Source organism: Dipodomys spectabilis, unplaced genomic scaffold (genome assembly GCF_019054845.1).
Source record: "Dipodomys spectabilis isolate Male_0828 unplaced genomic scaffold, ASM1905484v1 ptg000118l, whole genome shotgun sequence".
In the NCBI taxonomy this organism is placed as follows: domain Eukaryota; kingdom Metazoa; phylum Chordata; class Mammalia; order Rodentia; family Heteromyidae; genus Dipodomys; species Dipodomys spectabilis.
The window spans coordinates 1,838,677-1,865,970 of NW_024870795.1; the positions used below are offsets into that span (position 1 = coordinate 1,838,677).

At 46.7% G+C, this 27,294-nt stretch overlaps 1 non-coding gene across 1 annotated transcript; it reads left to right on the forward strand.

The window, feature by feature from the left end:
* The first annotated feature begins 11,012 nt into the window (after positions 1-11,012).
* Positions 11,013-11,120, forward strand: LOC122115359. Its single transcript, XR_006148759.1, has one exon. It is a non-coding gene; the product is annotated as a U6 spliceosomal RNA (small nuclear RNA).
* Positions 11,121-27,294: the final 16,174 nt, after the last annotated feature.

Sequence of the window (27,294 nt, forward strand, 5' to 3'; positions counted from 1 at the left end):
TGCCGCTGCCGCCGCCGCCGCCGCCGCCGCCGCCGCCGGGTGAGGAGGCGGTGCCGCCGCCGCCGCCGCTCCGGTGCCGGGTCCGGTTCCTGCTGCAGCCGCTGAGCCTGATTTCAGAGCCGGTTTCTGCGGTAAACTCATGGCAAAGCGAAGCCACCAACCCCCCCAGAGCGGGACCGGGCGCGCCGGGGTGCAGGGGCCGGGGGCGGCGGGGGGACGGGAGGGGGGCGGACCCGGGGGGGCGGCGGGAGCGGGGGGCCGGGGGGAGGCCGGGAGGAGGAGGAGGAGGAGGGGGCCGGGGCCGGTCACACACGCCCTCCGCCGCCGCCGCCGCCGCCGCCGCCGCCGCCGCCGCCGGCGCCGCCTTCGGCAGCAGCAGCCGCCCCGCGGGCCGGCACCACCGGCTGCCGGTCTCCGTGACAACGCGACCCCAGGGGGGGGGCCGGGCCCGGCGGGGGCGGGAGGCGGAGAGACCGGACCTTTCACGGCAATATCCTCATGGGCCGGCGGCGGGGGGTCTCTGTCCCCCTCCCCGGGGGAAGCGGCGCCCTTCTCGGTAGCGGGGCTCAGGCGATGCCGGCGGATTTTCTTCACTCAACGAGCAGAGCATCCAACATGGCGCTGCGGCCGCCTCCAGCAGTCCGGCAGGACGGCCGCTCGGCAAGTTCCGGAAGTTTCCGGAACGGCTCGGCAGGCCGGGGTTGGCGGGGGGAGGCGGCTCCTTCGGCTGTTTCCGCGGGCGGAGAGCGCTCGGGCCCCGTCGGGGGCGCTCGGGCGCCGCTTCGGGGACGCGCTTCGGGGACGCGCTCGGGGCCCGACTCGCTTCCTCCGGGGAGGACGCCGACCCGGGCTTCTCAGGCTCGCCGCGGCGGTCGTGCCAGGCCCGGGTTGAGCCCAAAGCCGAGGTCCGGCCTGCGCGAGTCTGGCCTGGCGTCGCGGTCGCGGAGAACAATGGTGCGCTTGGCGGGCAGCCTGCGGGCCGGCCGGCGGGGGAAGGCGGGCGAGCGGCCGGGCGAGGAACCCGGATCCCTGCGGAAGGAGTCGCTGGAGCCGAGTGAGAGCCGGCGGAGAGGAGGCCGCCCGCCGCGGGAGCTTCGCACAACAGCTGTCACTCCGCGTCTCCCGACGACGACGCGTGTCACCCGCATTATGTCGACAGCGCTCTGAGTGATCAGTGGAACGAGGAGCCCCATTCCCAGAGGAAAAGGGACTGGTCCAAGGTCACCCCGGCCGGGAAGGGACGGAGCCGACCCTGGGTGCGGAGTCCACCTTCCCAGGGTTGAACCGTGCGGCCTCCCAAGTGGGCTGTGGATGAGTTGGGGTTTTATGTATTGTATTTTGGGGGGTTTCCCTCCCCCACGACCTTACCACAGGGCCACTACTCCCTGTGGTCAGCTTGCCACCGGGCCTGTACTGGGGTAACACTTCCTACCAGGATCACTCCTGCCACCCCAACCCGCAAGCACACCCACACTTCGGCCACACCCTGCTCTCCAGCCCGCGCAGTGTCCCGAACACCAGGTAGCACACTGAGGAGAAGCAGTCGCTGGCATCCCAGACTGGGCCACCTTCAGTGGCTCGTGCAGTCCGGGGAGACATAGTACCGGTTTCACAGGTGAACACGCAGAGGCCGACAGAGGCACCCCGCCATCACACAGCAGAGGAGTGAGAAAAATGAGGCTAGAAACTGACAGCTACTCCGGAGGCTGAGATCCAAGGATCACAGTTCAAAGCCACTCTAGATGGGAAAATGGGAGACATCTCCAGTTTACCACTGTGGTTAAAGGTGATAGAGTGGTAGCCTTCAGCAAAAGAGCCAAGGGACAGCGCCCAGGCCCTGACTTGAAGCCCCAGTAGCAACACACACACAACACACACACACACACACACAAACGATTAGTTGCCAAGGTTGGCAAAGGCAAGATCCGCAGCCATCCTTCTGGCTACTGCTTTGCTGCCTCACACTCCCAGCTTTTCCTTTCTTTCTTTCTTTTTTTTTTTTTTTTAATTAAAAGCTTACATGCAGTGGTTGCTTAATTCCTGACAGCTCTTGGGTACCCCCCCTGCTCCCTCCTAGGATAAGAGCATCTGGAAGAGGCTGATATCACAGCCCCCCACTGGGCTCTCCACAGTTCCTGGCTTTAAAAAAAGAAATCCTCATCCCTTCCCCAGCCTGGAAGACTGGAGCTGCTTCCCACTTTGGAATCCAAAAGTGATTGGATGCGTAACACTTGGTTATTTAATTTGGATTTCCTATTCTCCACCCAGGAACTTGCCCCAGGAAAAATTCTCTAGTGGTCCTTGGGTCTCTCAGATTCTCACTTCTTGGTCTGAGATCACTGGCTTCTTTATCACAAGCAAAATCTGTTCCCAGCAGATTTGACTTCTCATTTACACTAGGGTGATAACAGACTGATAATTGCTTAATTGTTATTCTTTTCTGAGCTAGTTTCATTTTCTAACTTAATAATAGCTACAAGCATAGGGCAATTAGTGTCTGGTCTTTACTAAGCACTTTGTGAACATTATCTTTTTTAAAATAGATAGATCTTAGGCAAAATAATGTAAAAGTCCCTGATAAGAGTCTGGCCTCAGGCAATCAAAAGGGGAAATGATTCTAGGGAGCTAAGTAAAAAGACTAAAGACTCCTTTCCTTCAAAGCAATGACTTACTCACCATGCCCACAAAGCAAATAATACTAAACACCTACTGTGTGCCAGGGAACACTGCTAGACATTTTCCTTGAGTAAACTTCCCTAACCATTCAGAAAAAAAAAAAAAAATGCATCTTAATGTATCTTATCAGTTAAAAAAAAAAAAAGCCAGACACTGGTGGCTCACATCTGTAATCCTAACTACTCAAGAGCCTGAGATATAAGGATCTCAAAGATGCCCAGGACAGAAAAACCTATGAGAGGGCTGGGAAGTTGGCTCAGTGGTAGAGCACTTGCCTTGCATGCGTGAGGCCCTGGGTTCAATTCCTCTGCCCCACATAAAGCAGGAAAAAAAAGCCGGAAGTGGCACTGTGGCTCAAGTGGTAGAGCGCTAGCCTTGAGCTGAAGAGCTGAGGGACAGTGCCCAGGCCCAGAGTTCAGGCCCCATGACCAGACCAAAAAAAAAAAAAAAAAGTCTATGAGACTCATCTCCAATTAACCAGCAAAAACCTGGAAGTGGAGGTGTGGCTCAAGTGGTAGGGCATCTTGAGTGAAAAAGCCAAGAGAGCATTAAAGCCCTGAGTTCAAGCCCTAGTACTGGCACATACACAAATGTCTTCAGCCTCTTGTAATGGTGCTGCTGGGTAGTTGAACAGGAAATCACATATTGAAGGCCAGACAAACCCTCCTGCCTCAAAGAATCAGGGCTTGGGGATGTATCTCAGGGAAGAATGCTTGCCTCAGATGCAGAAAGCCCTAGATTCTATTTCCCAGCACCACAACAAATAAAAAACAAAAAGGCTACAATTCGAAGATATGAAAAGATAATTTGTATAAAGTCAAAGACCTGGGATTCAAACCCAAGACACCCCACTCCAGATCTGCCACATTGCCTTCAACATAGCAAACTCCTCGTTGCAGCCTTGGCAACAAGGAAAGTTGATTTTGTTAATTTGCCCATTAAGAGTCCTCTATGCTCCCTCCACCCAATTACCTTCAGGATCTGCTTGGAATCTACAATATTCCGGTAAGTCTTCATCCTTACCCTAGACCTGAATGTTGGCTGCTTCTGTCACTAAGACTATCCCCCCTCTATTCTTTTAGACAATTGAATAGCCTTGCTCAATGCTTGGCTCAAGCATCACCTCCTCACAGCAGCTTTTTCCCAGGGCTGAGCTAGCTACCCCCTCTAGGCCCACCTATCCATGGAAGCTGAATTCTACCAGTATTTTCAGTGTCCAGCAATTATAAGCAATCACAGCCTAGTTTGAATTAATTAGAACCTAAGTTTGATTCTCAGCCCTTCCCTGTACTAGTTATATAACTTTTTTTGTTTGTTTGTTTTTGGGTTTGTTTTTTACCTGTTGTGGGGCTTGAATTCTGGGACTGGGTGCTGTCAGTTCAAGGCCAGTGCTCTTGCCACCTGAGCCACAGCGCCACTTCTGGTTTTCTGATGGAGATAAGAGTCTCAGGGACAGGTGCTGGTGGCTCACACCTATAATCCTAGCTACTCTGGAGGCTGAGATCTTAGGATGATTCAAAGCTAGCCCAGGCAGAAAAGTCAGTGAGACTCTTATCTCCAATTAACCACTAGAAAACCAGAAGTGGTGCTGTGGCTCAAGTGGTAGAGTGCTCGCCTTGGGCTGAAAAGTTCAGGGATAGCACCCAAGCCGAGTTCAAGCCCCACAACCAACAAAAAAAAATGGTCTCAGGGACTTTCTTGCCCAGGCTGGCTTTGAACCACAGTCCTCAGATCTCAGCCTCCTGAGTAGCTAGGATTATAGGCGTGAGCCACCTGCACCCAGCTTTAAAGAAAGTTCTTAACCACACCAAGTTTTCTGATCTGAAAAACAATGGACTCTACCTCTTAACATTCACAGTGACAAATAAAATCACAAATACAAGCATTTAGCTCACTCTCTGGTTCATAGTAATTTTTGATACATTGTAGCTATTAGTATTCATTTATGCAGGGACATTTCTTAGTCATTTAAAATACCTCTCATATCTTACACTCTATAAATGGGAAAGTGAGATTTTTCTGAATGGCTTAATAATTATGAATTGCCAGATTTAGTGTTACTCTGGAGAAGTCTCTCAGACAATGTAGAGCCCAGGCTGGGCCTCACCTCCCAGAGCTAGAGAAGGACTGGGCTGCCATAGAGTAGGCAGTGCCCGTACCCACGAGGAATGTGGGTCTTTGAGCTGCCATCGGCTCTTGCCAAGCCCACTGCAGCCTATATCACCCTGCATCAGAATCAACTCCAAATGGATCAAAGACCTTGGAGTCAAAGCAGACACCCTGAAAACATCACAGGGCAGAATAGGAGAAACCCTAGGTGTCCTTGGCACAGGCCAAAATTTTCTTAATAGAGACCCAGAAACACAACAAATCAAAGAAAGGTTGGACAAATGGGATTGCACGAAGCTGCAGAGCTTCTACATGGCAAAGGACATGCTAGCAAGATCAATAAAAAGCCCACAGATTGGGAGAAGATCTTTACTAGCCATACAATGGATAAGGGTCTCATATCTAAAATATACTTTAGAACTCAAAAAATTAAATCCCCCAACAACAAGTCCTCAAAGAAACAACTGCCCAATAAATAAGTCGGTTAAAGACTTAAAAACTTCTAGGGCCGGGCACTGGTGGCTCACGCCTGTAATCCTAGCTACTCAGGAGGCTGAGATCTGAGGATCGCGGTTCAAAGCCAGACCGGGCAGGAAAGACCGTGAGATTCCTATCTCCAATAAACCACCAGAAAACCAGAAGTGGCACTGTAGCTCAAGTGGTAGAGCGCTCGCCTTGAGCTGAAGAGCTGAGGGACAGCGCCCAGGCCCAGAGTTCAAGCCCCACGACCGACAAAAAAAAAAAAAAAAAAACTTCTAGGGCTGGGAAGGTAGCTCAGCGGTAGAGTGCATGCCTTGCAACCATGAGGCCCTGGGTTCGATTCCTCAGCACCACATAAACAGAAAATGCTGGAAGTGGCGCTGTGGCTCCAGTGGTAGAACGCTAGCCTTGAGCTGAAGAGCTGAGGGACAGCGCCCAGACCCAGAGTTCAGGCCCCATGACTGGCGGAAAAAAAAAAAAAGACTTAAAAACTTCTTTGAAGAGGAAATAAGAATGGCCAATAGACACATGAAGAAATGCTCAACATCTCTAGCCATAAAAGAAATGCAAATCAAAACAACATTGAGAGCCAGGTGCCGGTGGCACACACCTGTAATCCTAACTACTCAGGAGGCTGAGATCTGAGGATCGCAGTTCAAAGCCAGCCCGGGCAGGAAAGTCCATGAGACTCTTATCTCCAATAAACCACAAGAAAACCAGAAATGGTGCTGTGGCTCAAGTGGTAGAGCACTAGCCTTGAGCTGAAGAGCTGAGGGATAGTACCCAAGCCCAGAGTTCAAGCCCCACCACTGAAAAAAAACAACAACAACAACAACAAAAAAAAAAACCATTGAGATTCCACCTCACCCCAGTTAGAATGGCTATAATCAAGAACTCTTAATAACAACTGATACTGGAGAGGATGTGGACAGAAGGGAACCCTACTGCATCGTTGGTGGGAGTGTAAACTTGTTCAACCACTTTGGAAAGTAGTATGGAGGTTCCTCAAAAGACTCCACATAGAGCTCCCCTATGACCCAGCAATCCCACTTTTGGGCATTTACCCTAATGATCACAAGAGCATACTAAAGCTACCAGCACAACTATGTTTATTGCAGCATTATTTACCATAGCTAAGATATGGAACCAACCCAGATGCCCCTCAGTAGATGAATGGATCAAGAAAATGTGAGATATATATATGCTGGAATTCTATGCCTCCATCAGAAAAAATGACATCATCTCATTTGTTAGGAAATGGAAAGACTTGGAAAAATTATATTAAGTGAAGTAAGCCAGGCCAAAGAAACATAGGTCTGATGGTTTCCCTTATTTGCAGTAACTAGTATATGTCTGGGACAAGCAGAAAAGTTCAGATAAGATGACGTTAAGTGAAATAAACCCCAAGATAGGGACACAAGTGGCTTTTTTAAAATTTCTTGCTATTGTTTCTAACGTATTTATAAGGTACCATGTGATTTTTTTGTTGCTTTGTATGTCCCTCCCCCACAATATAACTCCTGTTTTCACTGTGTTTGATGTTGGTATAATTTGGGGAGGGGAAGGGAAAAAACAAATTGTTTAGGGATATAGGTGGACCCATTGCAACACTGAGATGTACAAGACACTATGTCGAAAAATGAACTTTACAATTTAGGCTGGGGGGAGTATAGTTGAGGTAGGAGGAAAGGGATGGTAGAGGTAAAAACAAAGGAGGAGGCAACAATGTTTGATAAGAAATGTACTCATTACCTTGCTCATGTAACTGTAACCCCTCTGTACAGTATTATCACAATAAAAAACTTTTTTTGTTTTTTTGGGGTCCAGTCATGGGGCCTGAACTCTGGGCCTGGGCGCTGTCCCTCAGCTCTTCAGCTCAAGGCTAGTGCTCTACCACTTGAGCCACAGCGCCACTTCCAGCTTTTTTTTTTTTTTTTTGCTTATGTGGTGCTGAGGAATCAAACCCAGGGCCTCATGCATGCAAGGCAAGCGCTCTACCACTGAGTCACCTTCCCAGCTCCAAAACTTATTTTTTAAAAAAAGCTCATTCAACATAATGGTGTTGGGAAAACTGGACATCCATAAATAGAAGACTAAAATTGGATCCTTAACTGTCACCTTGCACTAACATCAATTCAAAATGGATCAAAGACCACAACATGAAGCCAGAAATGTTGAAACTACTACAGGCAGGAGTAGGAGAAACATTAGAACATACTGGCTTACACAGGAAGTTTCTGCATAGCATTCCAGGAGCACAGCAAATTGGAGAATCAACAAATGGGATTTCATCCAACTAAAAAGTTCCACATAACTAAGGACATCAGTTCCTAGCTGGGTACCAGTGGCTCACGTTGTAATCTTAGCTACTCAGGAAGCTGAGATTTGAGGATCATGGTTCAAATTCAGCCTGGGCAGAGAAGTCCATGAGACTTTTATTTCCAATAAACTACTCAGAAAAAGCCATAAGTGACACTGTAGCTCAAGTGGTAGAGCACTAGCCTTGAGCACAGAGATTCAGGGACAGCACCTAGGCTCTGAGTTTAAGCCCCACAACTGACAAAAATAAAAAGACACAGTTCCTAAGTTAAAAAGGCAGACTACAGAATAAGAGATCTTTGCCAGCTATACTTTCAACCAGGGCCTAATATCTAGAATATACAAGGAGCTCAAGAAAAAATGGATAATCCAATTAATAAATGGGCAAAGGAGCTAAATAAAGACTTCTCAGAAGAAATAAGAATGGGCAGGGGCTGGGAAGGTGGCTCAATGGTAGAGTGCTTGCCTTGCATGCATGAGGACCTGGGTTCGATTCCTCAGCACCACATAAGCAAAAAGAAAAAAGCCGGAAGTGGCGCTGTGGCTCAAGTGGTAGAGTGCTAGCCTTGAGCTGAAGTGCTGAGGGACAGCACCTAGGCCCAGAGTTCAGGCCCCACGACTGGACCCCCCCCCAAAAAAAAAAGAATGGGCAATAAACATAAGGAAATGCTCAACATCCTTTGCCATGAAGGCAGTGCAAACCAAGACAACATTGAGATTCCACCTCACCCCAGTTAGAATGGCCATCATCAAGAATACAAACAACAGGCCAGGCACCAGTGGCTTATGACTATAATCATAGCTACTCAGGAGTCTGAGATGTGAGGATCATGGTTCAAAGCCAGCCTGGGCAGGAAGTCCATGAATCTCTTATTTCCAGTTACTCACAGAAAAAGCCAAAAGTAGCAGTGTGGCTCAAGTGGTAGGTGCTAGCCTTGAGCTGAAGAGCTGAGGGACAGCACCTAGGCCCAGAGTTCAGGCCCCACGACTGGACCCCCCCCCAAAAAAAAAAAGAATGGGCAATAAACATAAGGAAATGCTCAACATCCTTGGCCATGAAGGCAGTGCAAACCAAGACAACATTGAGATTCCACCTCACCCCAGTTAGAATGGCCATCATCAAGAATACAAACAACAGGCCAGGCACCAGTGGCTTATGACTATAATCATAGCTACTCAGGAGTCTGAGATGTGAGGATCATGGTTCAAAGCCAGCCTGGGCAGGAAGTCCATGAATCTCTTATTTCCAGTTACTCACAGAAAAAGCCAAAAGTAGCAGTGTGGCTCAAGTGGTAGGTGCTAGCCTTGAGCAAAAGAAGCCTAAGAACAGCACCTCGTTCCAGAGGTCAAGACCCAGGACCAGCAAAAATACATACATACATACATACATACATACATAAATAAATAATGATGCTGGTGGGGAGAAAAGAATTCCATTACACTGTTGGTGGGAATGTAAATGAGTATGACTACTCTGGAAGGCTGTTTGGTGACTCCTCAAAACAAAACAAAACTAAACACCCTATACCACTCTTGGGCATCTACCCAGATCATTGCAAGTGAGGATCTGGTAAAGACACTTGCACACCCATGTTCGTTGCTGCACTGTTTACAATAGCCAAGTTATGCAAACAGCCCAGATGCCCTACAACAGATGTGTGGATCAAGAAAATGTGGTCCTAGCTGGGCATCAGTGGGTCACGCCTATTATCCTAGCTAGTCAGGAGGCTGAGATCTGAGAATCAAGGTTCAAAGCCTGCCTGGGCAGGAAAGTCTGTGAGACTCTTTACCTCCAATTAACCACTAGAAAATCAGAAGTGGTGCTGTGGCTCAAGAGGTAGAGCTCTTGCCTTAAGCTGAAGAACGCAGGGACAGTGCTCAGGCCCAGAGTTCAAGCCCCACAACTGACCAAAAAAAAAAAAAAAGAAAGAGAAAATGTAGTTCATGTACACAATGGAATTTTCCTCCTCTATCAGAAAAAAATAATGTATTTTCAAGGAAAAAGACCTAGAAAAAAATTATGTTAAGTGAAGTAAGTCAGTTTCAGAGAGACAGTGCATATTTTCCCTCACAAGTCATGATATATCATGTCATATCTTGATAACATTTACAGGTCAGGTTATAGGCATATAAACACAAGTTGACCAAAAGGGAGGAATTCAATGGTGTGTGTAACTCCTCTGAACAACTAACATTTAACAAAATGCATAGCAGGAAGCTGAAACATGTTCTCCAAGTTGGGGGATGGGGAGGCAAAAGAAGGGGGCACACAAGACTGGAGGGAGGAAGAGTGAGCGAATGCAGTCATATGGGCTGGGAAGGTGGCTCAGTGGTAGAGTGCTTGCCTTGCATGCATGAGGCCCTGGGTTCAATTCCTCAGCACCACATAAGCAAAAAAAGCTGGAAGTGGTGCTGTGGCTCAAGTGGTAGAGCACTAGCCTTGAGCTGAAGAGCTGAGGGACAGCACCCAAGCCCAGAGTTCAGGCCCCACGACCAGACCCCCCCCCAAAAAAAATGCAGTCATTATATTCAGTGTACATTATGTAAATATTGAACTTTGTAATCTGAGGGCAAGGATGGGAGAGGGAAAGATGGAGAAGATGCGTTATACTTATAACCTGACTTCAGGAATTAAAACCCTTTTGTAAACTATTTAATAACTAAATATTATATATAATAAATTACTTCGTCCCTTCATTTTCCTCCTGGAGCAACTGGCCTTATAGCATAAAAAGCAGCCATGTGGCTCAGAGAGGTTTGTACATTATGTGGCCCCTGATAATTAAGATGGGAGGCCAAAAGTTTTTTTAAAAAAAGAAAGCCAAACTAGGCACTGGTAGCTCACGCCTGTAATCCTAACTACTCAGGAGTCTGAGATCTGAGAATCATGGTTCAAAGCCAGTTTGGGCTCGCACGGGGTTCTGTTTGTTCATGCTTTCAGTTCTTCGGGGCATGTACCTACAAGTGGAATTGCTGGCTGAGTGCCAGTAGCTACTAAGAAGGTTGAGAGGGGCTGGGAAGGTGGCTCAGTGGTAGAGTGCTTGCCTTGAATGCATGAGGCCCTGGGTTCGACTCCAGCACCACATAAGCAAAAAGAAAAAAGCCGGAAGTGGCGCTGTGGCTCAAGTGGTAGAGTGCTAGCCTTGAGCTGAAGAGCTGAGGGACAGCGCCCAGGCCCAGAGTTCAGGCCCCACAACCAGACCCAAAAAAAAAAAAAAAAAAAAAAAAGAAGGTTGAGATCCCAGGGATTAAGGTTCAGAGCCAACCTGGGCAGGAAAGTTCTCAAGACTCCATGTCCAAAATAACTATCAAAAAGCTGGGTTGGGTGACATTGTCCAAAAAGAAATGTACTCATTACCTGATTTATGTAACTGTAACCCTTCCGTACCTCACCTTTATAATAACAATTGTTTAAAAAGGTGGGCTTAGTCCTTACTTCAGCAGCACAAATACTAAAATTGGAACAATTAGCATGGAGATTAGCATGGTCCCTGGGCAAGGATGACATGTAAATTTGTGAAGTGTTCCACATTTTCAAATGCTGAAACCAGGACACAGGGTGACCCATTGCAACAATGATACCCACAAGACAGTATATTGGAAATTAACTTTATAACTTCGAGTGGGGTGGGGGCGGGGGGAGGAGTGAGGGAGATGGTGGAGGGAAGGGATAGTGGGAGAACAACAAGGGAAGGGGTAATAATGCCGGACAAGAAATGTACTCATAGCCTTACTCTGTCCAGCATCTTTACAATAAAACAAAATCTAAAAACAAAAAAAAAAGTGGGCTTGGGCGGACACTGGCGGTTCACCCCTGTAATCCTAGCTACTCAGGAGGCTGAGATCTGAGGATCGTGGTTCAAAGTCAACCCAGGCAAAAAATATCCATGAGACTCTTATCTCCAATTAATCACTCAAAAACCAGAAGTAGTGCTGTGGCTCAAGTGGTAGAGTTTTAGTCTCAAGCACAAGGAGGCTCAGGGACAGTGCCCAAGCCCTGAATTCAAGCCCCAAAACTGACCAAAAAAAAAAAAAAAAAGGTGGGCTTGAAGTATGGCTCAAGTGTAGAAGGCCAGCTAAGCAAGCAAAGCAAGTGACCTCAAGATCCCTGAATTAAAGCCTTGGTAAAATATATAAAATAAAATAATAAAAACAGCACTGAGTGTGCTGGTGACTCATGCCTGTAATCCTAACTACTCAGGATGTTGAGATCTGTAGATCACCGTTCAATGTTAATGTGGGCAGAAGAGTCTGTGAGACTATTATCTACAATTTAAAAAAGAAAAGAAAAGAAAAGAAAACAGGAAGTGGTACTGTGGCTCAAAGTGGTAGAGCGCTAACCTTCAGTGAAAATGCTCAGGGACAGTAGTACCCAGGCCCTGAGTTCAAGTCCCACAATAAAAAAAAATTCAGGCATCGGTGGCTTATACCTGTAATCCCAGCTACTCAGGAAGCTGAGATCTGTAGATCACCGTTCAATGTTAATGTGGGCAGAAGAGTCTGTGAGACTATTATCTACAATTTAAAAAAGAAAAGAAAAGAAAACAGGAAGTGGTACTGTGGCTCAAAGTGGTAGAGCGCTAACCTTCAGTGAAAATGCTCAGGGACAGTAGTACCCAGGCCCTGAGTTCAAGTCCCACAATAAAAAAAAATTCAGGCATCGGTGGCTTATACCTGTAATCCCAGCTACTCAGGAAGCTGAGATCTGAGGATTACAGTTCAAAGCCAGCGTGGGCAAGAAAGTCTGTGAGACTCTTATCTTCAATCAACCACCAGAAAACCAGAGTGGAAGTGTGGCTTAAGTGGTAGAGTGCACACCTTAAGCTGAAGAGCTGAGGGACAGCATCCAGGCCTAGAGTTCAAGCCCCATGACCAACCAAAATAATAATAAAATAATAATAATAATAATGAAGAATGGCTGCTGGATCTATAGTGTTTCTGTGTTTAACTTTTTTTTTTGTCAGTTGTGGGGCTTAAACTCTGGGCTTGGGCGCTGTCCCTCAGCTCTTCAGCTCAAGGCTAGTGCTCTACCACTTGAGCCACAACACCACTTCCAGTTTTCTAGTGGTTTATTGGAGATAAGAGTCTCACGGACTTTCCTGTCTGGGCTGGCTTTGAACTGAGAACCTTAGATCTCGGCCTCTTTTTTTTTTATATTGTGAAAATATACAGAGGAGTTACAATTACATGGGCAAGATAATGAGTACATTTCTTATCAAGCATTGTTGCCTCCTCCTTTGTTTCCTCTTCCTATCCCTTCTCATCTCCCAAATCTCAGCCTCATGAGTAGCTAGGATTACAGGCGTGAGCCACCAGTGCCCGGCTGGCTTCTTTTTTTTTTGTTTGTTTTGTTTTTTGTTTTTGGGTCCAGTCATGGGTCCTGAACTCTGGGCCTGGGCGCTGTCCCTCAGCTCTTCAGCTCAAGGCTAGCGCTCTACCACTTGAGCCACAGCACCACTTCTGGCTTTTTTCTTTTTGCTTATGTGGTGCTAAGGAATCGAACCCAGTGCCCATGCATGCAAGGCAAGCGCTCTACCACTGAGCCACCTTCCCAGCCCTGCCCGGCTTCTTGAACTCTTTTGTTCAAGTCTAGTACTCTACCCATTTGAGCCACAGTGCCATTTCTGGTTTTCTGGTGTTTAATTGGAGATAAGAGTCTCACATTCTTTCTTGCCCAGACTGACTTTGAACTGCAATCCTCAGCTCTCAGCCTTCTGATTAGCTAGGATTAGAGGCATGAGCCACTGGCATCTGGCATTTTGCCTTTTTTTTTTTTTTGGGGGGGTCCGGTCGTGGGGCCTGAACTCTGGGCCTGGCACTGTCCCTCAGCTCTTCAGCTCAAGGCTAGCACTCTACCACCGAGCCACCTTCCTAGCCCATTGCCTATTTTTTAATTGTGTTGTTGACTGTTTTGTTGGCCTGTAGAAGTTCTTTTCAGCTCTGTCACTTTCAACTGTCCTTGTGCCACTGTGACTTAACTTCCCCAACTGTTAAAAAAAAGTTATTAATTTCTACTTCCTAGATTAAATAAACTAATATGTGGGTACTAGATACACTAATATGCAGAAAGCAGACATTAGGCTGTCTGGCTGATAAAGGCAGCTAGCATTGAATGTTTTTGTTTGTTTGGGTTTTATTTATTTATTTATTTATTTATTTATTTTTTGGGTCCGGTCATGGGGCCTGAACTCTGGGCCTGGGCGCTGTCCCTCAGCTCTTCAGCTCTAGGCTAGCGCTCTACCACTTGAGCCACAGCGCCACTTCCGGCTTTTTTCTTTTTGCTTATGTGGTGCTGAGGAATTGAACCCAGGGTCTCAGGCATGCAAGGCAAGCGCTCTACCACTGAGCCACCTTCCCAGCCCCTGTTTGGGTTTTAATTTTAGTTTTCTGAGATTGGGTCTCAGATTGGCCTGGACTTGCTTAGCACTAATAATAATCCTACCTCAGCCACCAGCTCAGCAGGTTCTGACTCTAAATTGTGTCCTGTAGGAGACAAACTGTAGCACAGAGAGCTCCTTCCCTGTCTAGCAGGCACACTCAACATGTTTGGGAAGTCCCCTGGCCCTGGGGAGGAGGCAACCTTTGACCTCACTATATTAGCAGAAGCCTCAGTTGCTCCAGTCAGCCTGTACTTCCATGGGGCCAAACACAGCAAAAGTTTCTCATACCCACTATCAGGCCTCTAGCCCCCTCTAAGCTGAGGAACTTCACACTATCACCTACCCATCCCATCCAGAATCTAAAACCCACATCCCTCTACCCCAGGTGGCCCTTGTGGAGCCTGAGGCCATTTAAATATCCTGCCAAGCATTGCTGTCCTGGAAAAATCCTGGACTCTAATTCACCCCACACAGAGTGACTGGAGGAGGAGGAGACTGGGTTTCCAGGTACCAGGAGCTGGCGCCAAGAGCCAGGCTGGTTCCAGTGATGTCTGTAGGAGCTGGCCTGCCAGCCTGGCTTGGCCTAAGAGGCCCTTCCGGACACCTGGAGAGACACTGGAGCATTGCTGTGTTCTGGTTTTTCCCACCAGCATGAGAATGAAAATAGCAGCAAGTTAGAAATAATTCAGCAGATGAATGCTTTTTTTCTGGTTCCCAATTTGGCCATCATCTTTTTGTTTTTGTGGAGGTTTTTGTTTGTTTGTTTGTTCTGCCTTCATCGCATGTCTTTCCCACCCTCCCCCCCCCCCACTGGAATAGAGAAGTTGAAGAAGATGCTTGGTTCTCATTTATGTGGGCTAAGTGGGTACTGGAGAGAGTCCAGGTTCTTCAGTTGGGCACCTGCACCCCCTGCCTCATCTGACTCTTGTCCACCTCAGCCTTTTGTTCTGGCCACTTCCCCACCAACACAGGCCCTGGACAGCCTCCACTGTCTCCAAGGCTTTTCCATGCACTGCATGGCCTCCTCCCTACCCCTGTTCCTGACTGAGGCTCCTATTTGCCCTACAAAGCCCAGCTCATGTCATTTTCTGGACAGACTTCTCTTGGTTCCCTTAACCCCTCCTCTTGGCAGATTTCATTATTCCCTCCTATTTGGGATGTTATTTATTTTTGTCGGTCATGGGGCCTGAACTCTGGGTCTGGGTGCTGTCCCTCAGCTCTTTAGTTCAAGGCTAGTGTCCTACCACTTGAGCCACAGTGCCACTTCTGTTTTCTAGTGTTTTATTGGAGATAAGAGTTTCACGGACTTTCCTGCCTGGGCTGGCTTTGAACTGTGATCCTCAGATCTCAGCCTCCTGAGTAGCTAGGATTACAGGTGTAAGCCACTGGCACCCAGCTCTTATTTATCTATTCTACACAGCCGAAAGGACCAGAGCATAAGCTAGCAACTTGCATTTGAACCTGAAAAATCTTTCTTTCATCTTCTGTGGTGACATGGCTGGTTTTTGTATCTTTCTCCTGAGGTCGGGACTGTGGCTTCGATATTCATTGTCAAACACTCAGTATGGAACCTGACCAACAGGAGGCGCTCTGTGAACAGTTGAGAGATGGAGGTTGATGGAGTCAGAGTTGGGGGACACCCTCTATTTGGGGAAGTTGGAATTTCTGGGTGGGCCTCTCGGGGCTCCTTGCCTTCACCACTGGGAGCTGGAGAGAAGCTGGGCCCATTGCTAACCTGTTTTCTGCAGCCTTGGGCCTCTGCTCAGATCCCAGTCCTAACTGGTCTGTGGCATCTAATTGTTGCAACAAAGACAGACTAGGATACTGGGCGAAGCTTGGGCCAGTGTGCAAAGCTTGGGCCAGGCACCGGTGGCTCACGTCTGTAATCCAAGCTACTCGGATGGCTAAGATCTGAGGATGGCAGTTCAAAGCTAGCCTGGGCAGGAAAGTCTGTGAGACTCTTCTTCCAATTAACCACCAGAAAACCAGAAGTGGCGCTGTGGCTCAAAGTGGTAGAGCGCTGGCCTTGAGCTAAAATTCTCAGGGACAGTGCTCAGGCCCAGATTTTAAGCCCCATCACCAAAAATAAAAGCTTGGGCTGTGTGTCAGACTCAACCCAGGTGTGAGGCCTAGCTTTGCCACGTCCTAGTTGGCTCCTTTCTGTCTTCAGAACCCAGTTTCACACTAAGAGCAGTCATATCATCTCAGAGTCAGTCTGAGGGATTACAGGACACAGAGCACGCCTCCATGGAGCCAGCCCCAGGGCCAATGCTCAGGGAACAGTGATTTCCTTCCTCTTCCTCTAGCTGGCATTCTGCCCCTTCCTCGTGCTGGCACTACCCACTGGGTTCAAAAGTGACTGCTGCATCTGTCGTTTCTGAAAATACATTCCCTGGCTGCTTTGTGTCTCTTCATGCAAGTCTTCCCCCCCCGAAGCTGACTTATCCGTGCCACTAGGTTGGCAAATGGCCCAGAGGATCTGACTGCCTGTCACCGAGCTTGACATTCAGTTCTCTCCATCAGATTCACTCAGAGCTGACAAGATCAATGAGAAAACCGGGCAGCAGCCATCAAAAGGGCTGACAAAGGCTCTTGGGGCAGCTCTCCCGGCAGGACTTCATGCCACACAAAAGTGCATGCAGGGGGCGTTCCATAAAAGCTCCTCTACTCATAGGCATCCCTCATGCCCAGAGACACCAAAAAAATGGTTTCCATGACAACGCCACTGCAAATGTTATATATAAATGTGTGTGCGTGTGTGTGTGCGGGTGTGCTCTCCTGTGTGTGTACATAGCCACACAGAGATGCACGGAAATAAACTCTTGGCACATTTTGTCCCCTATTCCAAATGCATAATAACCTGCAAGGATTGATTGCTGGAGGGTAGGACAAAGAAGGTTTTTTTTTTTTTTGAACAAACACATCCCAATGGGCTGTCTCCCAGTGATTATGGACAGTTTTTTCATATCCAGTGGGGTTACCTTTACATATGTCAGGTAACAAGTACATTTCCCTTCCCATAGTATCATCTGCTCCCTCATTCTCTCCCATTCCTTCCCTTCCACCACACTTGCATAGTTCACTTTCATCAATGTCCAGTGCGCTCCTTGCCGACTTTTTCACTCTTTTTCTTCAGATTCTGTGTCCTCCCCCCACCATCCCACAGACGTGCATGTCAATATACTATATATAAGATGAAGAATACAGAGTCAGGCTGGGATGTAGCTCAGTGGCAAAGCGCTTGCCTAGCAAGTGCAACGTCCTGGGTTCGAGCCCCAGTACCAAAAAAAAAAAAAAAAAAAAGAATACAGAGTCATCAGAAAAAGAAAAAAAACAAACTAAGAACAAAGTCCTTTGTTTTCATATCTTTGGACTTCATTTCAGTATATTATTTTATATACATATGAAGAGGTGCTTGGGTATTGCACCTTTGTGTTTCTCTCCTAAGACTATTCGCTTTTGGTGTCACTGTATGTGACTATTTAGAATCCTGTGTAATTTATCATATCCCAGTGCATTTTATTTTTTTTATTTTTTGTTGGTCCTGGGGCTTAAACTCTGGGCCTGGGCACTGTCCCTCAGTGATTCAGCTCAAGACAAGCTCTTTACCACGTGAGCCAGAGTGCCACATCTGGTTTTCTGGTGGTTAATTAGAAATAAGATTCTTATGGACTTTTCTGCCCAGGTTGGCTTTGAACTGCAATCCTCAGATCTCAGCCTCCTGAGTAGCCAGGATTACAGGCGTGAGCCACTGGTGCCTGGCTCCCAGTGCATTTTAGATCTAACTTCCTCATGTAAGGTGAACATGCAGTGTTTTTCTCTCTGGTCTTGGCTTATCTCACTTAATATTATTTGTTTTAGTTCCATCCATTTCACTACAAATGACACTATTTCATTCTAATGGCTGTGTAAAATTCCATTGTATATTGGAACCACAGTTTTTTGGATCCATTTATCTATTGTAAGGCATCTGGGCTGTTTCCATATCTTGGCTATTGTAAATTATGCAGCAATGAGCATGGATGTGCAGGTGTCCTTATCATATCCTGGCTCCTGATGCTCAGGGTGGATGCCCAGGAGTGGTATGGCTGGGTGGTAGGGAAGGTCTATGCTTAGTTTATTGAGGAACCTTCAGATTGCTGTCCAGAGTAGTTGTACCAGTCTACATTCCCACCAGCAGTGCAGTAGGGTTCCTTTTTTCCAACATCCCCACCAGCATTTGTTGTTGTTAGAACTCAAAATATTGGCCAATCTAACTGGGGTGAGATGGAATCTCAGGGTTGTTTTGATTTGCATTTCCTTTATGGCCAGAGATGATGAGTATTTCTGTGTGTGTGTGTGTGTGTGTGTGTATGTGTGTGTGTGTTGCCATTTTTACCTCTTCTTGCCCATTCAGTAATCAGTATATTAAGTTTGGTAGGGATGCCGGGTGCTGGTGGCTTACACCTGTAATCCTAGTTACTCAGGAGGCTGAGATCTGAGGATCGTGGTTCAAAGCCATCCCTGGCAGGAAAATCTATGAGACTTTTATCTCCAATAAACCACCAGAAAACTGGAAGTGGCGCTGTAGCTTTGGGGAACTTAGAAACGGCTCTGCTGTAGGACTTTTCAAGCCTTTAATATGGAAAAGTGCCTTGAGACTTTGAGAGGATGCTAGAGCCTTTCCCAGACTGACTGGACCCCAGAGATGCTGTGTTCATGGAGGAGATGAGTAGCAGCTATCTGTTGTGCCCCTGAGACTCTGTTCAGGAAATTCCTTACTGTACCTGTAAGTTCTTTTTTTTTTTTTTTTGTCAGTCATGGGGCTTAAACTCTGGGCCTCGGCACTGTCCCTCAGCTCTTCAGCTCAAGGCAAGCGCTGTATCACTTGAGCCACAGCGCTACTTCCAGTTTTCTAGTGGTTTATTGGATATGAGTCTCACAGACTTTCCTGCCTGGGCTGGCTTTGAACTGTGATCCTCAGATCTCAGCTTCCTGAGTAGCTGGGATTACGGGCATGAGCCAACAGCGCCAGGCATCTATAAATTCTAATCTCTCCTACTCTCTCACAGTAGTCTCAGAGTTTGGGGTCTGATGTTGAGGTCTTTGATCCATTTTGAATTGATATTAGTGCATAGTGACAAACATCTAGTTTTAGTTTTCTGCATATGGCTGCTCAGTTTACCCAACAGCAATTGTTAACAGGTTATGTTTTTTCCATTGTATGTCTTTGGCTTCTTCATTGAATATCAGATGATTGTAAGCATGTGGTTTTATTTCTGGGTCTTCTAATCTGTTCCATTGATCTTTTTTTTTTTTTTTTTTTTTTATTTTTTTATTGTAAAGCTACTATACAGAGGGTCACAGTTACATGAGTGAGGTTATGAGTACACTTCCTCTTGAACATTGTTACCCCCTCCATTGTTTTCCCCCTACCATCCCCTCCCTCCCTCCCTTTGTTCCATTGATCTTTGGGATTGTTTTTGTGCCAATACCAAGCTGTTTATGTTATTATGGCACCTTAGTAGAATTTGAAATCTGGTATTGTGATACCACCTGCATTGCCCTTTTGGCCTAGAATTGCTTCGGCTATTCTAGGTCTTTTGTTGTTCTATGTCAATTTTTGGATTTTTTTCTTTCTCAGTAAAAATATCATTGGCATTTTGATGGGGATTACATTGAATTTGTATATAATTTTTGGCAGTATGTCCATTTTCATAATATTGGTTCTACCTATCCATGAACTTGAAAGGTTTTTCCATTTCCTGGTATATTCTTTGATTTCTTTCTTTAGATTTTTAGAGTTTTTGCTATAAAGCTCTTTTACATCTTTGGTTAGGTTAATTCCAATTTTTTTTTGGGGGGGTCGGTTGTGGGGCTTGAACTCTGGGCCTGGGCACTGTCCCTCAGCTCTTAAGCTCAAGGCTAGCACTCTGCCACTTGAGCCACAGTACCACTTCTGGTTTTCTGGTGGTTTATTGGAGATAAAAATTTCATGGACTCCATCAGAAAGAATGACATTGCCCCATTTGTTAGGAAATGGAAAAACTTGGAAAAAATTATATTAAGTGAAGTAAGCCAGGCCCAAAGAAACATAGGTCCCATGGTTTCCCTTATTTGCAATATCTAGTATATGTATGAGTCAAGCGGAAAAGGTCAGATAATGTGATGTCAGGAAAATGAACCCTTAGATATGTATTTTAATGTTTTTTTCTTTCATGCATGTGTTTCTAACGCATTTATAAGATTATCTCTTTGTTGCTTTGTATGTCCCTCCCCCACAGTATAACCCCTGCTTTCACTATATTTGATGTCAGTATAACTTGTGGAGGAGATGGGGAAAAACCAGTTGTTTAAGGATACAGGTGGACCTGTTGCAACAATGAGAAGTACAAGTTGTCATGTCCAAAACGAGCTTTACAACGTCGGTGCGGGGGGGGGGGGGGAGGGAAGGGGGGGGAAGGAGAAGGATTGGGATTGGGGGGGAGGGGGGAGGCTGGGAAGGGATGTGAAGGGTAAACCAAAGGAGGAGGCTGCAATGCTTCGTAAGAAATGTACGCATTATCCTGCCCATGTAATTGTAACCCCTCTGTACAGTATGTTCACAAATAAAATAAAATTAAATTAAAAAAAATTTCATGGACTTTCTGCTGGGGCTGGCTTTGATCCTCAGATCTCAGCCTCCTGAGTAGCTAGGATTACAGGCGTGAGCCACTGGTGCCTGACAATCCCAAGTATTTTATTTTATTTTATTTGAGGCTATTGCAAATAGGGTTGTTTTCATGATTTCTGTTCCTGCTTGTATGTGTTGACATACAAAAAAGCTACTGTTTTTTTGTGGGTTATTTTTGTATCCGGCTACTTTGCCACCGAGTTTGGTGATAGAGTTTTTGGGGTCCTTTAGGTATAAGATCATGTTATCTGCCAATAGGGCTGGTTTAATTCCTTCTTTCCCTATGTGAATCCCTTTAATTTCCTTTTCTTGCTCTGGCTAAGAATTCCAGAACTATATTGAAAAGGAGTGGAGAGAGTAGGCATCCTTGCCTTGTTCCTGAGTTTAATTAGGGGCAATGATTTTAGTTTTTCCCCATTTAGTATAATGTTGGCTGTTGGTCTGTTATATATGTAGCCTTTATTGTTTTAAAGAATGTTCCTTCTATTCCTAGTTTATTATGGACAGGTTTTTTTTTGTTGTTGTTGTTGTTGGTGGTGGTGGTGGTGGTGGTGGTGCTCGTGGGGCCTGAACTCTGAGCCTGGACGATATTCCTGAGCTCTTCAGCTCAAGGCTAGTGCTGTACCACTTGAGCCATAGTACCACTTCTGGTGCTGAGGAGTCGAACCCAGGCCCTCATGCATGCATGCAAGGCGAGCACTCTACCACTGAGCCACCTTACCAGCTCAGTATGGACAGTTCTGATATGAGCCTGTATTGTTTTCTGCACTTGGGATGGTCAATGAATAATTGTTGAAGGAATGAATAAATGATGAGTAAGTGGAAAAAAGGAGATGGAGAGCAGCAGAGCAGCAGCCTGGAATATAGGTGCTGGAAGGGCTCCAACAGAGAATTCTGTCTGACCTCCTATTTTTCTATTAGAGTAACTGAGTCTCAGAACAGGGAAGAAAAGCTGGTTGTGGTAGTGCATGTCAGCTAATTGGGAAGTAGAGGTAGGAGGATCTTGACTTAGAAGTCTACCAAGACCTATCTCAAAACCAAAATACAGGGTTGGGAGAACAGTTCAGTGGTAGAGCTTCTGTTTGGCAGCATGAGATTCTGTATTCAATTCCCAGTACCAACACAAAACCAAACCCAACATCAAAATCAACACACCAAAACCACCAAAAGATTTCGAGTTAATTCCAATAATAGTGGTGCTTTGCTTAATATGTTTTAGTTCTGGGTTCAATCCCTGGTACTACAAAAAAAAAAAAGGTGCAGGGATTGGGGCGGTGGTGGAGGGCTCAAAGGTATAGCTTAGCAGTAGTGTGTTCATCCAGTACCACCAATAATAATAATAATAAAGAAAATTTCCTGAAAACTCCAAAAGGAACTCCAGTCCTCAAACTCCAGTGAGGAGTTAATTCAATTAAATGTATATAATAACCTATTATTATAGGTTGGTGCAGTGTGCAGCCTATCAATCTCCTGAATATGTAACCAATATCATGTCAGTATCCTTCAACAATTATTTATTGATGATCTATTATAGACCAAGTACAGAAAAAAACTGGCTCACATTATTTAAAATTTGCAGCCACACAAATGGTCAGTGGTGGGGCTTGGACTCTGGGCTTGGGTGTTGTCCCTGTGCTCTTCAGCTCAAGGCGAGAGCTCTACCACTTGAGCCACAGCGCCACTTCTGGTTTTCAAGTGATTTGTGGGAGATAAGAGTCTCAAGAACTCTCCTGCCTGGGCTGGCTTTGAACTGCGATCCTCAGATCTCAGCCTCCTGAGTAGCTAGGATTACAGGCGTGAGCCACCGGCGCCAGGCTAGAATTCTCATTTTTTTATTTAATGAGTTTTTTTTTTAAATTGAAACAGTAGTGTACAGAGGAGTTACAATTACATGGTAGAATTCTTATTTCTTAGCATAGATGGAAAGTGTAGCTGGGTTGGAATGAGAATTAAACTGAAGCCCCTCTAACATCCAGCTCTGAGTCTCTGAGGGCAAAGAGAGGGGCCTGGGCCAGGAATGCTAGTACCCTCTTACTGATATTGGTGATCTAGAGAAGAGACTTTGCCCAGCCTAGAACTCACATTTTCAGGGTTCCTTCCAGTTTCCTCCCTGCCTTCCAATGAGCACCGAGGGAGTTGAGAGCTGGTTCCCTTCAGCTTCTGTCAGCCTTCTCAGTGAACAAGAGGGGACCCCTTCTGGCCTGGCAGTCTCCACAAGGTGAAACCAGAGCATATTCCAACTTCTTTGTGTCTTGCGCCCCCTTGTGGTGATATTTAAAAACTGTAGCAAGAAACAGCAGGTCGGAGCCAGCACATGCCCCTTAGAACCAGGGATTTTCTCTGGAAGGTCTGGAAATAGTGCACAGGGTCCAAGCCCATGCTGCTTGTCATGTTGGGTGTGTCATGCTTCCTTGTTTTTCCCTATGAGCCTAACTTGGCTCCCTACTTCCATCCAGCCCTCTTCCAATCCATTCTCTGCACAGCCTGCCCAATAGCCTTTAAAAACCCAAGTCTAAACCAGCCATGCCTACAATCTCAGCACTCAGGAAGCTGAGGCAGGGCTGGGAAGGTGGCTCAGTGGTAGAGTGCTTGCCTTGCATGCATGAGGCCCTGGGTTCGATTCCTCAGCACCACATAAGCAAAAAGAAAAAAGCCAGAAGTGGTGCTATGGCTCAAGTGGTAAAGCGTTAGCCTTGAGCTGAAGAGCTGAGGGACAGCGCCCAGCCCAGAGTTCAGGCCCCATGACCAGACCCCCTCCCCCCAAAAAAAGAAGCTGAGGCAGGAGGATCTTGAATTCAAGGCCATCCTGGGCTAGCTAGTAAGCCACTGTCTCAAAAAATCAAGGGAAAAATAAACACCAAAGCTGAGCACATTACTCACCAGCTTAGAGACTCTCCAGTAGCTTCGGTTAATCTGTGAAAAAAGCCCAGTCCTCACTGGGGCCCACTGCTAGCAATGATCACTATCTCTCTCTGAGTCTCCAGCCTCACAGATCTTATAGTTGTTTGCACCTGTCTGAGTTTCTTCTTAAGTCAGCCTTGGCCTGACACACTTAGCAAATTCCCAGCACATGGTAAATTCCTGCTGTCCTCCACATCTAGCTGAAAGGTGCTGTGAGTACTAGAGATGGGCTCTGTTTTGTTTTTCCTGGTGTTAGAGATTGAACTTGGGTCTGGATCAGCCTATGCGAGTACTCTCCCTCTAAGTTGCAGCCTAAAGTGCTTTTTGTTGTTATTCTGGTACTGGGGTTTGGGCTCAGACTCAAGGCCAGACCACTCTTCCTTGGGTTTTTGCTCAAAGCTAGTGCTCTATCATTTGAGCCACACTTCCATTTCCAGCTTTTCCCACGGTTAATTGGAGATACAAGTTTTTCAGATTTATCTTATCGCCTGACTTTAAACTAGGATCTTCAGATCTCAGCCTCCTGAGTAGCTAGGATTACAGGCTTGAGCCACCAGCTCTGGCTGAAGGTGCACTTCTCTATCCCCTGCATTTCCAGTTTTAGAATGCTCTTTGGAGTTGCAATTCCTTGTCCAGAGTCTTCCTTTCTTGGACCAGGGCACTCTCCCTTAATTTTTGTGCTCAATGCTGGTATCTTCCATGTGAGCCAGAGCTCTACTTCTGGCTGTTTGCTGGTTAACGGGAGATAAGAGTCTCATGGATTTCTCTGCTGGGGCTGACTTCAAGCCTCAATCCTCAGATTTCAGCCTCCTGAGCAGGATTACGGGCATGAGCTACCAGTGCCCAGTAGGACTGCTTTTCTTTACTTTTGCCAGTCCTGCCTGGGCATTGTCCCTGAGCTTCATTTACTCAAGGCTAGCACTCTACCACTTGAGCCACTGTGCCACTGTTTGTGTGGTACTGAGGAATTGAACCTAGGGCTTCATGCATGCTAGGCAAGCACTCTACCATTAAGCCACATTCCCAACCAGGACTGCTTTTCTTGATAGTTTATGGGAATCTTATCTCCTTCAGTGCTAGTTTCCTAGCACCTAGTACAGTTCCTAGCACAAAGTATGTCCTCATTATTTGTTGAAAGAAGGAAGAAAAGGGGGCTGGGAAGGTGGCTCAGTGGTAGAGTGCTTGCCTTGCATGCATGAAGCCCTGGGTTCGATTCCTCAGCACCACATAAGCAAAAAGAAAAAAGCCGGAAGTGGCGCTGTGTCTCAAGTGGTAGAGTGCTAGCCTTGAGCTGAAGAGCTGAGGGACAGAGCCCAGGCCCAGAGTTCAGGCCCCACGACTGGACCTAAAAAAAAAATAAAAAAAAAAAAGGAAGAAAATAATTAACGAAAAATAAAATGAAAATCCCCTCTATACTAATCACTGGGTGCCAGGAAGTATTCTTTTTTGGGGGGAGGGGTCCAGTTGTGGGGCCTGAACTCTGGGCCTGGGCGCTGTCCCTCAGCTCTTCAGCTCAAGGCTAGCACTCTACCACTTGAGCCACAGCGCCACTTCCGGCTTTTTTCTTTTTTCTTATGTGGGGCCGAGGAATCGAACCCAGGTCCTCGAGCATGCAAGGCAAGCACTCTACCACTGAGCCACCTTCCCAGCCCTGCCAGGAAGTATTCTATACCTTTATGTGCATTAATCAGTTGAATTTTCACAAATCACAAAACCCCATTCTGTGATGAGGAAACCAAGGCTTCAAGAGTCTGCTCCATGTACCCATGGCAGCAGAGTGAAACAGAGGGACCCAGGACTTAAAGGCAGACTGCCTGAGCTGGGCCCTACCTTCTTGATTTGCAGCCTCTCTTCCCAGGATTATCCCTGCCCAGCCTAGCCTGACAGCATTCCCTGCCTCTGAACTTTTGCACAGCCAAGAAACAGAAATCCAGCGATCAGTCATGCCTTGCTGCTTTCTATAGAGAAACATTTGATCTCATTACCTCATATAAGCTTTCTGGGAGGTGAGCATTACCAGCACCCTTCCACAGGTGCAGAAACAGACTCCAAGCCCAGTGTCAGTGGCTTACGCCTGTAATCCTAGCTACTCAGGAGGCTGAGAGAACTGAGGATCGTGATTCAAAGTCAGCCTGGGCAGGAAAGTCTGTCAGACTTTATTTTATTTTTTTGCCAGTCCTGGGGCTTGAACTCAGGGCCTGGGCACTGTCCCTGAGCTACTTTTTCTCAAGGCTAGCACTCAATCACTTGAGCTACAGCACCACTTTTGGCTTTTTCTATTTATGTGGTACTAAGGAATTGTACCCAGGGCTTCATGCATGCTAGGCAAGCACTCTACCACTGAGCCACATTCCCAGCCCCTGTTAGGTTCTTCTCCAATTAATCATCAGTAAAAAAATAGAAGTGGAGGTATGGCTCAAAGTGGTAGAGTGCTAGCTTTGAGCAAAAGAGCTCAGGGACAGTACCCAGACTCTAAGTTCAAGCACTATGACCAACCTCCCTCATTCCCCCAAAAAAGTTATAAAACAGGTCTGGAGGTTGGGCTCAAGTAGTATCTATTAAGTGGGGGCCCTCAGTTCAAAATCCAGTAGTGCTCACTCTAAAGAATACATAAAACACAAAAAAGTGAGGGAAAACATTTCAACAATCCACTGTCAAGATATAAAGCCATTAACCACTCAAAAACCAGAAGTGGGGGCTGAGAAGGTGGCTCAGTGGTAGAGCGCTTGCCTTGCATGCATGAGGCCCTAGGTTCGATTCCTCAGCACCATATAAGCAGAAAAAGCTGGAAGTGGCACTATGGCTCAAGTGGTAGAGCACTAGCCTTGAGCTGAAGAGCTGAAGGACAGCGCCTAGGCCTAGAGTTCAAGCCCACGACCGACAACACAAAACAAAACAAATGAGAAGTGGTGCAGTGGCTCAAGTGGCAGAGCACTAGCCTTGAGCACAAAGAAGCTCGGGAACAGTGCCCAGACCTTGAGTTCAAGCCATTCTTCTGGAAAAAAAAAAGCAAAGCCATCTTCTACCAAGCCAGTTTCAGAAATGAAGCAATTATTCAAACTATTAGCAGTAGGTTTTTGTGTTTGTTTTAAAACAGACAGAGAAAGCTTATTTGAAAGGGTACAGTGGCTGGGCGCCGGTGGCTCACACCTGTAATCCTGGCTACTCAGGAGGCTGAGATCTGACGATTGCAATTCAAAGCCAGCCTGGGCATAAATGTCTGTGAGACTTATCTCCAACAAACCACCAGAAAACCAAAATGGCGCTGTGGCTCAGGTGGTAGAATGCTTGCCTTGAGCTGAAGAGCTGAGGGACAGCGCCTAGGCCCAGAATTCAAGCCCCAGGACTGATGACAAAACAAGAAAGTGAGCATTAAAAGGAAAGTAGCCAGCCTCTCCATTCAGATAGGGGTCCCAAAGAGGGCCCTGAGCTTTACACTGATTTCTTCATGGTTTAGTTATTGCCCTAGCTCTTTTTATTGGTTGACTGGACACCCAGGGTATAATAGGAAGAAATAGCATCTGAGCAGGAGCCTGAGGCATTATGGGAAGTGCCACAATAGGTCACGTTATCCATCATGTGTTTTCTCTGCCACTTTTTTTGTTGTTGGTTGTGGGGCTTGAACTCTGGGCCTAGGCTGTCTCTCAGCTCTTCAGCTCAAGGCTAGCACTTGAGCCACAGCAGCACTTCAAGTTTTCTGAGTGGCTTATTGGAGATAAGACTCTCATGGACTTTCCTTTGAACCGCAATCCTCAGATCTCAGCCTCCTGAGTAGCC